Below are 12,960 nucleotides of genomic sequence, written 5' to 3' on the forward strand. Positions count from 1 at the left end.
GAACACATGACTGGTGTCTAATACGCTTTATGAGTAATGCTGACCAAGTTTACAGATAATGGCAGGCCACTAACACCACTAAACAGAACTGAAATTCTGAGTATTTGCAGGTGTAGTTAAACCGGTCATGCATTTATGAAGAGCAGAGCTGCTCGCTGGCACTCTGCTGTGATTCAGGCTCCTCACCATTCCCATACCAGCCTACTCCCTCTCAGTTCAGTCCTGATATGCCACTGCCCCTTCCCAAACTCACCCCAAAATAGACACTTGCTGAGCAGTCGTAGACCACCTGTCAGAATCTGTGAAAAGACGCTGGATTTCTGGAAGTCTGAACCACTATTAATGTCATGCATGCCATTTGACCCATTTATGCTATACATATAAAATGAGCTCATAACCAGGAATATTGTATGAAATCATTGCTTGTTTTTTTATTTATTTATTTATTTTTTGGTAGTTTTACATGTTATCATGTTATGGTTATTTCCAACCCCATATATCTATTCTTAGGTGCCGTTTACACGAAGCCGTTTTCACTGGAAACGGTGTCGTTATGATGCGTTTCAGCCTTTCGTTTACACGATGGCGTTTCAGAAACGATCCGCGTTTACACGATGACATGTGAAACGATGGAAACGATGAAAACGATGTAGTTCCCATGGTTTTCTCTTTGCAAAGTTTGTTTATGCAAGACGCGCATGCGTGGAGTGACACAGTAGGTAGTGCAGCAAATTGTTCATTACTTACAAAACGGCCAATGTGAGAGGTGAAAACGGCTTCTCGTAAACGGCACCTTAGACTCCACTAGAGTAGCTTTGCATGAGTCACAGTAGGAAATAATCCCTATTTATCTGATCTTGAGGAGCTGCATTGGTGTGATATTATGCAGTAATGTCGTGTGCCACATCAGGGATTTCCCTATTCATTGTCACATAGCCAAGAGGAGAAACAGGTTTGAAACTGAGCATTTAGAGAATGAAGTCTGAGCTTTTTTTTTGTTTGTTTGTTTTTTTTTTTACGTGTCTGAAACTTTGGCGGTGTTTCACATGAGCATCCAACTACGGTGGCTCAGAGGTGTCAGGTCAAATACAAAAGCCACAACACAAATACAAAAGCCGCAACACAAATACAAAAGCTGCAACGGATATAGAAAACCACAACGGAAGTGACGCAACATAAGTTCTTTTTTGGTTTTTTTCCAGAACTTTCAATAAAGACGGTAATTGTAATGAACAACTCAAGGAGTCTGTGGAGACGATTTAATAGAATATAGCTGAAGTTACAGCTTCCAATTCGGGAGTTTCTGAGCGATCAAGTCTCAGTTTTTTGCACCGTACTGTCCCTAAGCAACGCAAGTTATCTGAAATTGCTTCATTGTGTCGCAGAGAGACTCCCACAGCCACCTTTCATCCCGAAGCCCTGCTGGGACTACAACCTGTACTTTTCATGAACTTGACAGATTTCCTCAAGTAGCTCATGGCACCTGTGTGATAAAGAGCATCACCAAATTCATAAACTATTTCATCCGAAACTGCCGGTGATTTAAATCTTTGCCACTTACAAAGTTCACTGTCTGTGTTGCGGTGCTTATGACACGTTCTGTCTGCTGTGTGACGCAGTGATGCACTGTCAGCTCACCTGTGCAGGTCTCCCTCTGCCTCTTCTCCCATATCGAACATAGCAGGCGAGGAGAAGAAACACAAGGTTTACCTCCGATGTTAGCAATCAGGTCCTTTGCATTGCTCCTGTTTCGAAAGATCCATTCTCCACTTTTCATTTGGCCTTTGTTTTTTTTTTTGCGGGGGGGCGGGGGGGGTCAGGCTAGCTTAAATGTCACTGTAAAACGTGATGATTGTTGTTTTTATCAGCTGATAACTGATCATTGTGTCATTGGCAATGAGTTTGTGCACAGGTCTTGGCCTGCGCGGCAGCTGTTGAGTGCATTGTGGGATTTGTAGTATACAGTGGGAGCGCAAGTTACCCGCTAGCCATTAATAATAGCGATATGAAATCATCTTACGGACGTATAAAATTATATCGCGACCCAGATGTGGCCCGCGGACACTGAGCCTGACACATGTGCTCTAGCTGCTGCGTCGACTATCGTCTCTGTCAGCAAGCAAAGCTTCTCTTCATTCAACAGGCACTGTTACTTATGTTGCAGGTTGCGTCACTTCCGTTGTGGTTTTCTATTTCCGTTGTGGCTGTAAATGCCTACTAAATGTGATGAACATTCTCCTTTTATAGTGAGTGTTTATGGGTGGCTCCGGGTGTGCTCGCAACTTTCAGTTTGTTCTTGCCGTGTTGCGCTTTTATTTTGAAAGGTTATGTTTACGGTTGCCATGCCAACACTCTGCGGCCGTCTGGTTTGGCTCTACGTGTAGATAACGTTGTGAGGTGGAAGACGAAGAAAGCCAAGTGGTATTTATTGTTTATAAGTTGATGTTCGTAAGACACAAGCTTGTCTTGTCATTTGTTGCATTATCTTTACTGTTTCGCTCTTTTTTCCACGCACGCTCTTTAGTGCAGAGCTCGCTAGTGGAGAGGTCCGGGTCTAAAACTTGATTAGCGCCCTTGGAGAGCGGAATGAGGTATAGAAATGTTGATTGTACACTCTATGACAAATGTTATTTGTTTTACCTGAAAAGTGTCATTTCATTTGTTCATATGAGTAAATTGCATAGTTTGTCAAGATTGCCTGTAATATGTGTTTGAAAGTTTTATTTGTTTATTTAAAGGAAAGGTTATGGAGCTGTTAACACTTATTCACTATTTGGAATTGTGACTAATACTGTAACATAATGTTCATAAGAATTGTTTGTGAATTATATCTGCTTTGTTCTGTAGTTTTCACGGTGTCAAGATGGCAAAGTGTCACAGTACCACTGTCTGGTGCTTACCAAAGGAAGAGAAATAAACTACACCCGTTTGAAACTCTACGTGTCTGGTTTATACCATCCAAGGGGCCGCTAAAGTGGCTTTTGTATTTGTGTTGCGGCTTTTGTATTTGTGTTGCGGCTTTTGTATATGACCTGACACCTCTGGGCCACCGTATCCAACACTGTCATAGCATATGTATGATACAAAATAAGGAAAAGCATAACAGGTCCATGAGACATAGCATGAGATATGGAATTACTGGCTATTTTGTTGGGTACAGCCGTTCAACCGCTTATTCACACAAATACCTAATCGGCCAATCACATGGCAGCAATTCAGTGACAACACTGACAGTGTTGTATCTCCTGGATATGTGTGTGTCTGCGTGTTTGAGTGTGCTAATGAAGGAATGTGTGGTTGTAAGCCTTTATTAAAAAGCATGTAGCGGCTGTAAGGAAGAAAAGAGAGCATATCAACATCCTCAGAACTGTGGTTTTCCCTGTGCAGAAAACTGACGTTCTGATGGTGTAGATGTTAATAATTAATGTGAATAATAATCCCGTGTCCCACCTAACAGCTCCAGGTCAGTGGATCAGAGTTTTACTGGTGCATCTACATTTTTACTGGCCCAGGAAAAAAAAGCTTTTATTTTTCTTTATTTTTTTTTCAGAAATATTGATAGAATTTAATTAATTACCATAATGTTTTATTTTATATTAATTAAATGTGAAAAATAAAGTTACCTAAGCCTAGAAATAAATATGGTCTAGTGCAGCTGCCCCCCTTTAGCCTCGCCCCTGCTTGCTGCAGGTACCACTGCCATAGACCATACCTGTCAAGTTTTGTATTTAAAAATACGGGAAATTTTCCGCTGCTGAAAATAGAGGTCACTATATGGCGTCATCACCTAATTAGCATAATTGTTAATTTGGATGTACTGTAGTTGCAATCGAGGCTGCAGGAGCAGCATCTTTGGAGAGACAAAAAGTGAAGAAAAAAAAAACATCATAAATATGTTTCGAACTACAAATAAACTGTATGAAATAACTTAATAACTTTAATGCTTTGCCTAGACCCATATGACATAGATCAATTATTGTTTAATGTTAGAATATCAAATTTAACGAAAACACTGTGGGATGAGACTGCTACCTACATTCAACTCTCCTCCTTTATCTGGACCACTGTTGCCAACTTGTGTAAGAAAACTCGCTGTCACCTGTCTCAAAGGTTGATAAAGGCCGAAGCGAGGACCTCCGCCTCCGAGGGCTCCGCCTCTTTGCTCTTCCCCGTGTGCGTGTAGACAGACTCCACGTCAAAGAGGAAAGTGTGTTTCATCGTCACTGCTGCTGTTGCGTTATCCGTCTTTTTGTTGAAAAAGTGGGGGCTGCACGGGTTTAATGTTGTAATGCTTTTTATTAACACGCGCGATCCTGAACACGTTCGTACTGCAGGTCTATTTTCAGTCGCAAATGTGGGTAAAGCGCTCGCACTTACCTGGTGACACCTGAGCGCTGCAGATTTGTGGATTAAACGAAGCGTCGTGGATTTTTTTTTTTTTTTAAATAATCGATTTACTTGAGTTACTCGATGAATCGTTGCAGCCTTTAAAGGTAACAGTAGCTCTAATAACCACTTGTTACATCGAGGACCATCCCTGAATACACAACACGTCGAACCTTGACGCAGATGCGCTACAGCAGCGGAAGATTTGTGCTGCAGCATTAGGATGGTAAGATCAGAATTTGGCATGCAAACGTGGATCCAGCCTGCCTTGTATGAGGTTCAGGCTGCTGCTCGTGGTGTAATGGTATAGGGGGATTTTCTTGGCACACTTTGAGCCCCTTAATATCAATTACACATCGTTTAAACACCACAGCCTATCTAAGTATTATTGCTGACAACGTCCATCCCTTTATGACCACAGTGCACCCATCTTCTGGTGGCCGCTAACGCAAGACAACACACCATGTCACAAAGTTCAAATCATCTCACACTGGTTTCTTGGAACATGACAGTGAGTTCACTGTGCCCAAACGACCTCCACAGTCATCAGATCTCAATTCAGCAGAGCACCTGCATATCTGACAAGTATGTGGCAACTGTGATGCTATCATGTGACTATGGACCAGAATCTCTTAGGGATTTTCCAGCTCCCTGTTGAATCCATGCTGCAAAGCACTAAGACTGTTCTGAAGGCAAAAGGAGGTTCAAGGTGTATCTAATAAACTGGCTGCTGAGGGTCAGGGCTGCTCATTTAGGTCAAAAATCATAATTATTTTGGTCAATTATTAAAAATCATGATTTTTTTTTTTAAACATTATTATTCACTTTGGGGAAATTCTTTTTTTTTTTTGTTAAGCTATTAAGAAGAAGAGTCTTAAGCAAATATAAATTAAGTAGTTAACAGTGTTTAATGAATACAGCACCAAAGAGTTGGTGACAAGATGGGCCGTTTAGACCAGGTAGGCAGGTATCCAGGTGAAACAGGTAGGCACACCAGAGGCGATTTCTAGGAGACGGACAAGCCAGGTAAGTTCAAACATCAAAATATCAAACCATTTTAGTCATTTCTAAACTTCTCTTAGTGAGCCAAGCAACACTACTGCTAAGAGCGGAGTACAATCTGGCAACGATTGGATGACAGCACCAGGGTTTTAAATTGCAGGAGGATAATTATAGCGAACCAGAGTGGAGCACGATAATTGTTTTTAATCTCCATTATCTTTTGAAATAATCACTGGAAGCCAAAATTGTGATTGAAAGCAAAGTTTGATTATTCTTGCAACCCTGCTTTGCGCGCACATAAAAAAGGGCTTAATCAGTAAAATACACAATGCAGAAACAATCTCTCAGAAATCCAACACTTGAGTGTCAGCAGTAACTCTACAATGCGCTGCTGTGAGAACAGAACTCCTGAATTTTAATGTTTTTTTTTTCGCAGCAGTCTGCAAACATAGATTTAGACCTCTGCACTGACGCTATGCTGAAACTCTGACACTATGCGCACACTTGTGTGTCTGAAACTGTATCTCTGTGCCTGAAAACGTAACACTGTCAATGCTATATTTGAGTGTCCCACTAATGCTTAATAATGAAGCCAGTGAGGTCACCCAAGTACACACCTCACCACCATGTGTTGTCATAAATTTGTCAGGTGACTTTCCAGCCACCACGTCTTAGTTGCTTTTACATCAAACAGAAAACACCGCATAGTTTTGTAATCTACTGGTGGGGATGACCTGGGTTCAAAGGTTTTGCGTCATGCGGTGTCACAGGACTACGCCGACTTCCTCATTCAAGGACTTCTCACTCAGTGTAAGTCCCTTTCCCTGCAGGCGAAGCGAGGAACGTGGCCTGAGAAGAATCAGACAAGTGCACACATGGATAAATATATTTGTTGCCACAGATGTACCCACGGGGGTTTGGGGGATTTGAAAGAAAGAGAGCGTAGTTTTGGCAGTAGTGTTAACGGTGGTACACGGCAGTTAGTTTCTTGTGTGAGCAAACAGCCTCCATAAGGCAAAGATTTACATAACAACGTCCAGGATGAGTTTCAGTTGGGACAATTTCACACATTGTACATACAAGCTGAACGTAAACACGATCATGAGCTGAGGTGATGATTCATCTGTTTGGGATCTGAGTAATGTCAGCTGTAAATTTCACAGATTTGCTTATGCTTTACGTCTGTGATTGTTGTCAACAGCCTTCCCTGACAAATCTCAAGTAAGTGACAATCGGTTATCTTTTATTGGGGTTATTGGGGGTTTTGAAACTTTTTTTTTTCTTTCTTTTTAATCATGCACTGTCCGAAAGAAAACAGGAATCCCCTTTCTCTTCTACCAAAACGCACAACTCTCACCATCTGGTTTTCTCCTGCGTATGGTTAAGTCTGACAAGCTCAGTGTGGAAAACAGTAAATCATCAACAGTAGAGCTTTGGCTTTAATGTTGCTTAAAAATCAGGGTCATAGCCTTGTTAATACATTGATGTGCATTGATGTGACCTTGCTTTGTGCTTTGATGAGCTATTTAAACACATGTTGGCAAATAAGATGAAAGTTAGCTGAAAAGTCCCCCCCCCCCCTTTTTTTTTAAAACATTTGTTATTATTTTTGTCCAGATATTTTATTGTGATATCTGTTCAGTGGGAGATTGTGCAGCTGCACATAGTGAGTCCTTCTGTGTGGTTATAACTTGCTTATTAATGACCAAATGAATGATGTTTCATTCATTACGAAAGACAAAGAGAATGTTTGACTAAAAGCTGCTCATTTTAAACTGAGCTGCACTGCCTTCATGTTCAGCTCTGTGCTGTCCAAAAACCATTGGCAGCAATTCTGGGGGTTCAAATCAGGAAATTCCACAGAGAGGCTCGATTCCAAAGTACTTAAAAAAGAAAAAAAAAAGTTTTCAACTGATCATTTTTCATCTTTTAAACTGGAATCTCATGCTTCAGTTTCTGGAGATGCAGACTGAATGCCTCTGCTTGTTGCCTGACCTCCTTCAGGGGACAGCTGTGGCACAGAATTGAGAAACTCTAATTGGCCTGTATTATATCTATAACACCATTACTTGTCTATCTTTATGCTAGAATCTTTGCTAGCTGGCTCTCATGGTGGCTGTTATGCTGACAGAAACGTGAACCGTGTCCCGGGAGGAGCTGGTATGTGGGCCTGAGTGAAGAGGAGTCATGCAGACACAGCATACTGACCAGCTGATATAGTTATTTGGATTTTGATCCTCCTTTCAGTGTTGAAGCTCCACTGCTGCTCACAGTATTGAAGCACCATTGCTTGATTGTCATTAAATATGTGATACACACGTCTCTGTCCCCCACAGGATGAATTGTAATCCGCTTGTTAAGTTTTGATATTTCCCGATGACTGTTTTTCAGTCCGGGCTTTTACTGCCTTGACTGAGGATCTCATTTTCTCAACATGACGTGGCACTTTTTAAAGCACTGCTCATTTATAGCATAGAGCTGGGCTTTTAAAAACTTGGTGTACATTGCAGCCTCTTGGCTCACACTGTCTCGGACGCCATTATTTCAGCACTTCAAAATTCTGCAGACCTGCGTAGCCACCCGAGGTTTGAGTAAATCTGGGATTAAAATCTTTCTAAACCACAAATCATCGTTCCTAACCTTGTATTTTGGATCACATTATCCCAAATATTCTCTTGGCTGCAGTTTTGTCAGTTTTATGTGTCTTCTTCCTTCCATATGATTAGTTATCTCTGCCAAATGGGAACTTGCAGCTGTTGTACTTCACTGAATGAACCTTGAGTACTTTTATTGAAAACGGTTTATTTCTAAGACATTACACTGTGCCTATATTATTCTAAGAATGCCTGATTTGGGATGGCACAAATATCAGCCAATCACATGGCAGCAACTCAGTGCATTTAGGCATTTAGACATGGTCAAGATGACCTGTTGAAGTTCAAACCGAGTATCAAAATGAGGGAAAAAAGGTGATTCAAGTTTCTTTGAACGTGGCAGATGGGCTGGTCTGAGTATTTTAGAAACTGCTGATCTGCTGGGATTTTGCCCCACAACCATCTCTCAGGGTTTACAGAAAAGAGAAAGAGAAAATATTGAGTGAGCGTCAGTTCTCTGGGTGAAAATCCCCCTTTGATGCCAGGGGTCAAAGGGGAATGGGCAGACTGCTTCGAGCTGATAGGAAGGCAACAGTGACTCAAATAACCACTCATTACAGCCACGGTATGCAGAAGAACATCTCTGAATGTCAAACCGTGCAGCATATGGGCTGCAGCAGCAGCAGGAGAACACACCGGGGCCACTTTTATCAGTTAAGAACAGGAAACTGTGGCTACAGTTCACACAGGCTCAGCAAAACTGGACAACAGGAGATTGGAAAAATGTTGTTTGGTCTGATGAGCCTTAATTTTTGCTGCAACATGCAGATGTTAGGGTCAGAATTTGGTATAAGTACCATGAAAGCGTGGACCCATTTTGTCTTATACTAATGGTTCAGGCTGCTGCTGGTGGTGTAACATTGTAGGGGATATTTTCTTGGCACACCAAACTATAGCAGTGCTATAGTTTGGTGTGCAAACATAGCAGTACAAACATTTATATGTTTGTTTATTAGAAATACTTCACCCAGAATAAACCAAGGTGCAGCTTCTGTAGATGTCAACTGGCTGACTTGTTTACTTAACTGCTGACCACCCCCATCCTCAATAACCACCTCACTTTCATTGATGCCTGGACCATACCTTGATTTTAAGACAAAGGTTTCATGGGTGCCTCAGCATTTGTTTGCTAAATGAGCCTTTTTTACCCAGAGATGGCTGTGGCAGATTAACAGTTTTTCTTACAGCATCATCATTAGAATCACAGCTTTAATTTCTAACTAATTATCTATGTATTGCTTACAGCTAATGAGCAAAAGATAGTAAACCAAAATGGCAAACTTATTAAACATGGCAAATATCAGCTATCTAAGTTTGCCATTTTGAGCATGTTTGATACAATAACATTAGCACAGAGGCACCGTGGCTTTAGATAATCTATGGTCTGCTGTCTCTGCTGTAGATTCAAAGTTGTTCTCATTTTATTTTCTCTCTTTTGATATATATTTTTTAAATTCTGCACTGTGTTGAAGCGATTGCATTAAAATACATCAGCGTGGTTGCTAACAAGGTGGCATGCAGAGATTTGACCAGCTGACCAAATGGATGTCAAGCAGATTTTCTGCAGGAGAAGATGAAAAGAAAATACAGTTCAGCTCTGTGGCCTGAAGTATCATGCCTATCGCTCCATTTGCACACTTATGGAGAGGCTTTTCAGAAGCACACAGTGTGCCAAACTGTACCAAATGTATTGGTAGGCCCATATGTGCAGACTTGTAGCTACTCACTGTTTACATTGTGGGCATATAATAAAATCACGCAGATGGTAAATCAGGAATCTCGCTGAAGCTGGAGTTGCTGGCAATGAATCGTGAAGCAGTGAGTTGAGGCAGAGCCAGTTAAGGCTGTTTGGGCAGCTTAGCGTGTTCACTAACCTGCAGTTAATCAGGTCCTGTGCTCTGCTTGTGGGAATCCCTTGCACATGGTAACAACTTGGAAAAACAGGCTAGTTATAGATGGAGGCCTGGTAGGGGGAGTTCTTTGTGTTCAACCCTGATGAGGAGAAACCCATGGTTGCACCCAGTTTGTTTTCACTCAGGCGGAGGGAGGGAAGGAGTGGAGGGCAGTTTCTGTGTGCTGTAACTTCAGGAGGCCATTGAAGAATTTGGCACTGACTGTATGAGGACTGTGATTTAAGGGCTAAAGAAACAAATGAGGCTCTGTCTTTAAATGTGAGCAGAAAAGACTAAATCCTGGAGAATAATTTGATGAGTGAGGGAGTGCTGGCTTAGGCTGTTTCTTCTGTCATCCTTGCAAAAGAGGCAACATGGCATGAATGTTGTTTAGCATTTGTACTGTAAATTATTAATTGCATTACTTATTTAGTAAGCAGTTTGCAGTAACCAGGTTCTTAATGTAACTTTTTTAACCAACAGTAAATTTTTAACATTTTAATAAATGTTTGTTTGAAAGCATAAATTCATTTTATGAAGAACCTTTAAACTCCTGAAAGTTTGAACATTTTTCAAACCCTCTCAGTGAGAACTGTAACAACTTAGTAAAATTGAAAGTATAAAAGAAAGACTTAGTATAAAAGAAAACGGCAACTTCACAAGCATGCAGAATTTAAAGAAAACACTCCTTACTACAAAAAAAAAAAAAAAACATAAAAAAAATTATCCTCTTCCTGATTTCTTGTTTTGCATATTTGTCACACTTGCAGATCGTCAAACAAATTTGAATATTAAACAAAGATGATCCGAATAATTACAAAATGCCGTTTTAAAATTATTGTGTCTTATTAATGAAAGTGAGTCTTTCACATCGCTGTGAAGGAATTTTGGCCCACTCTTCTCTGCAGAATAGTTTTAATTCAGGTGGGTAATTCTGGTGGGTTTTTAAGTACATTCTATTTAAGGTCATGCCAAAACATCTCAATTGGATTTAAGTCCTGACTTTGACTAGGCCACTCCAAAACCTTCATTTTTTGTTTTCTCCCTCATTCTCCTTCAGGATTTTCTGGTCTTTTCATGGTTCCTTCAATTACGACAGGTCGTCCTGAAGCAGCAAAGCAGCCCCAGACCATCTCCCCATCACCACCTCCATGTTTGACTCTTGCTTTAATGATCTTTTTTATGTAACGGGACTCAAACCTTCCAAAAAAGTTCAACTTTTGTCTCATCAGTCCACAGAATATTTTCCCCAAAGTCTCGGAGATCGTCAAGATGTTTTTTTTGGCAAATGTGAGACGAGCCTTTCTTTGTGTTCTTTTTGATCAGTGGTGATTTTTGCCCAGCCTCTCCCTTATTGTTGAATCATGAATGCTGGCCTTAACTGAGACAAGCGAGGCCTGTGGTTCTTTCAGTGTTGTTCTGGGTTATTTTGTGACTTTTAGAAATGGCTTTGTAACCCTCTGTCATTCAATGACTTTGTTTCTCATCTGTTCTTCAGTTTCTTTTGATCGTGGCATGACGTGTTGCTTTATGAGCCTGCTTCAATTTGTCAGACAGGTTCTACTTCAGTAATCTCTTGATTCAAAATGTCTTTCAATAATCGGGGTATGGCTAGTGAAATGGAACTGAGCTTTCCAAGAAATTTAGCTAATCACCGTTAATTTATGATTTCACAAGGGGGCTGTTACTTTTCACACAGGGCCAGGTATGTTTTTCCCTTAATAAAAGAAATCGTCATTTAAAAACTGCATTTTGTTTTTTTTCTCGGGTTATCGTTGTCTAATATAAAAATTTGTTTGATCTGAAACATGTAAATGGGACAAATATGCAATAAATAAATAAGAAATGAGGAAGGAGAAAATACTTTTTCACAGCACTGTATGTGCATCGAGTTTTTCCATTTGCATCTTGCAAACATGTCTGCTGCAGAGTGTTGGATCAACACTGTCATATTTGAACCTTTGGAATGAGAGTGGAGGAAACTGCTGTGTTTTTTTGCTGTGTAAACAAACACTTCTTTCACCCTGAGCTGTGGCTATTGCCTTTTTCATTGCCGGTATTTTATTCCCTTAAATCGTTGTCAGCTAAGTCTCAAAATTCGTCATGTCACAGTAAAGGGCCTTTTTAAATTTGCAGTGGTCTTTTCTTTATCTGTAATACACCCTGGTCATTTCAGTGGCAAAGCCAAATAGTGACAGATTCTTACAACCTAAAGCCGTTTTTAACCAGTGCAGTTGGGTTACATTTCCATTGATGGTAAAAGCTAGGGAGCACTAGTGTAAACGATACAGCCGGACAAACATTTTCACAAACTTTCCATACTCTAACTGTTACAGCAGCTTTCTTTCCTACTGCTTTTTGGCCTGCTCCTGCCCCTAGAGAGAAGTAAATCTTCAAACTATCATGACTGAATTACATCCCATTGATCAGGTTCTTTCAGCTTCGTTTTGAACTTACAGTAGTTCGGTCACCTGAAGTCTAGACTCAAAGAAAGCAGAGAAACGCTGCTTTGTTAAAACATAAAATAACCTTTTAAGATGATCCATGACAGCTTGACTCACATTGGTCTAAAGCACTGATCACATGTTCCAAGGTTTGTATATATATAACACAACCCAAGGTTTTGGGTATAAGCAAAGATGTGCTGAGCATATTTGTTCAAGTACTGTCAGTGAGGTCAGTTTTCAAGCAAAGAACATGGCTGACTGAGAGGGAGGCATTTTTAAAATCAGCAAATGCAGCCAGACTGTCAAAAATCTCAGTAGATTTAAAAAAAAAAAAAAAACAGCTGAATGAAGCAGATAGACACTAAAACCACACTGAGACACATAAAACATATTTCTGATATTATTATACTCTTTACTGAAGACTGAGTGAGCTAAAGAGCTGGAAAACTGGACTTCTTTAAAAAAATTTTTGAAGACATTTCATCTTCATATCCAAGAGGTTTCTTCAATTCTAAAAAGCAAAAGGTGGAGAGTCCCAGGTATTTAAACTCTAGTGTGGGTTGTCCCCTTTGGCGGTGG

The 12,960-nt window shown here is 40.5% G+C and overlaps 1 protein-coding gene across 2 annotated transcripts in view; it reads left to right on the top strand.

The window, feature by feature from the left end:
• The window catches only part of plcd3a (phospholipase C, delta 3a), a 28,954-nt gene that overhangs the window by 697 nt on the left and 15,297 nt on the right, over window positions 1–12,960 (top strand). The gene's annotated exons all lie outside the window — the stretch shown is intronic.

This window comes from Archocentrus centrarchus, chromosome 8, assembly GCF_007364275.1.
Source record: "Archocentrus centrarchus isolate MPI-CPG fArcCen1 chromosome 8, fArcCen1, whole genome shotgun sequence".
NCBI classification, from domain to species: Eukaryota; Metazoa; Chordata; class Actinopteri; order Cichliformes; family Cichlidae; genus Archocentrus; species Archocentrus centrarchus.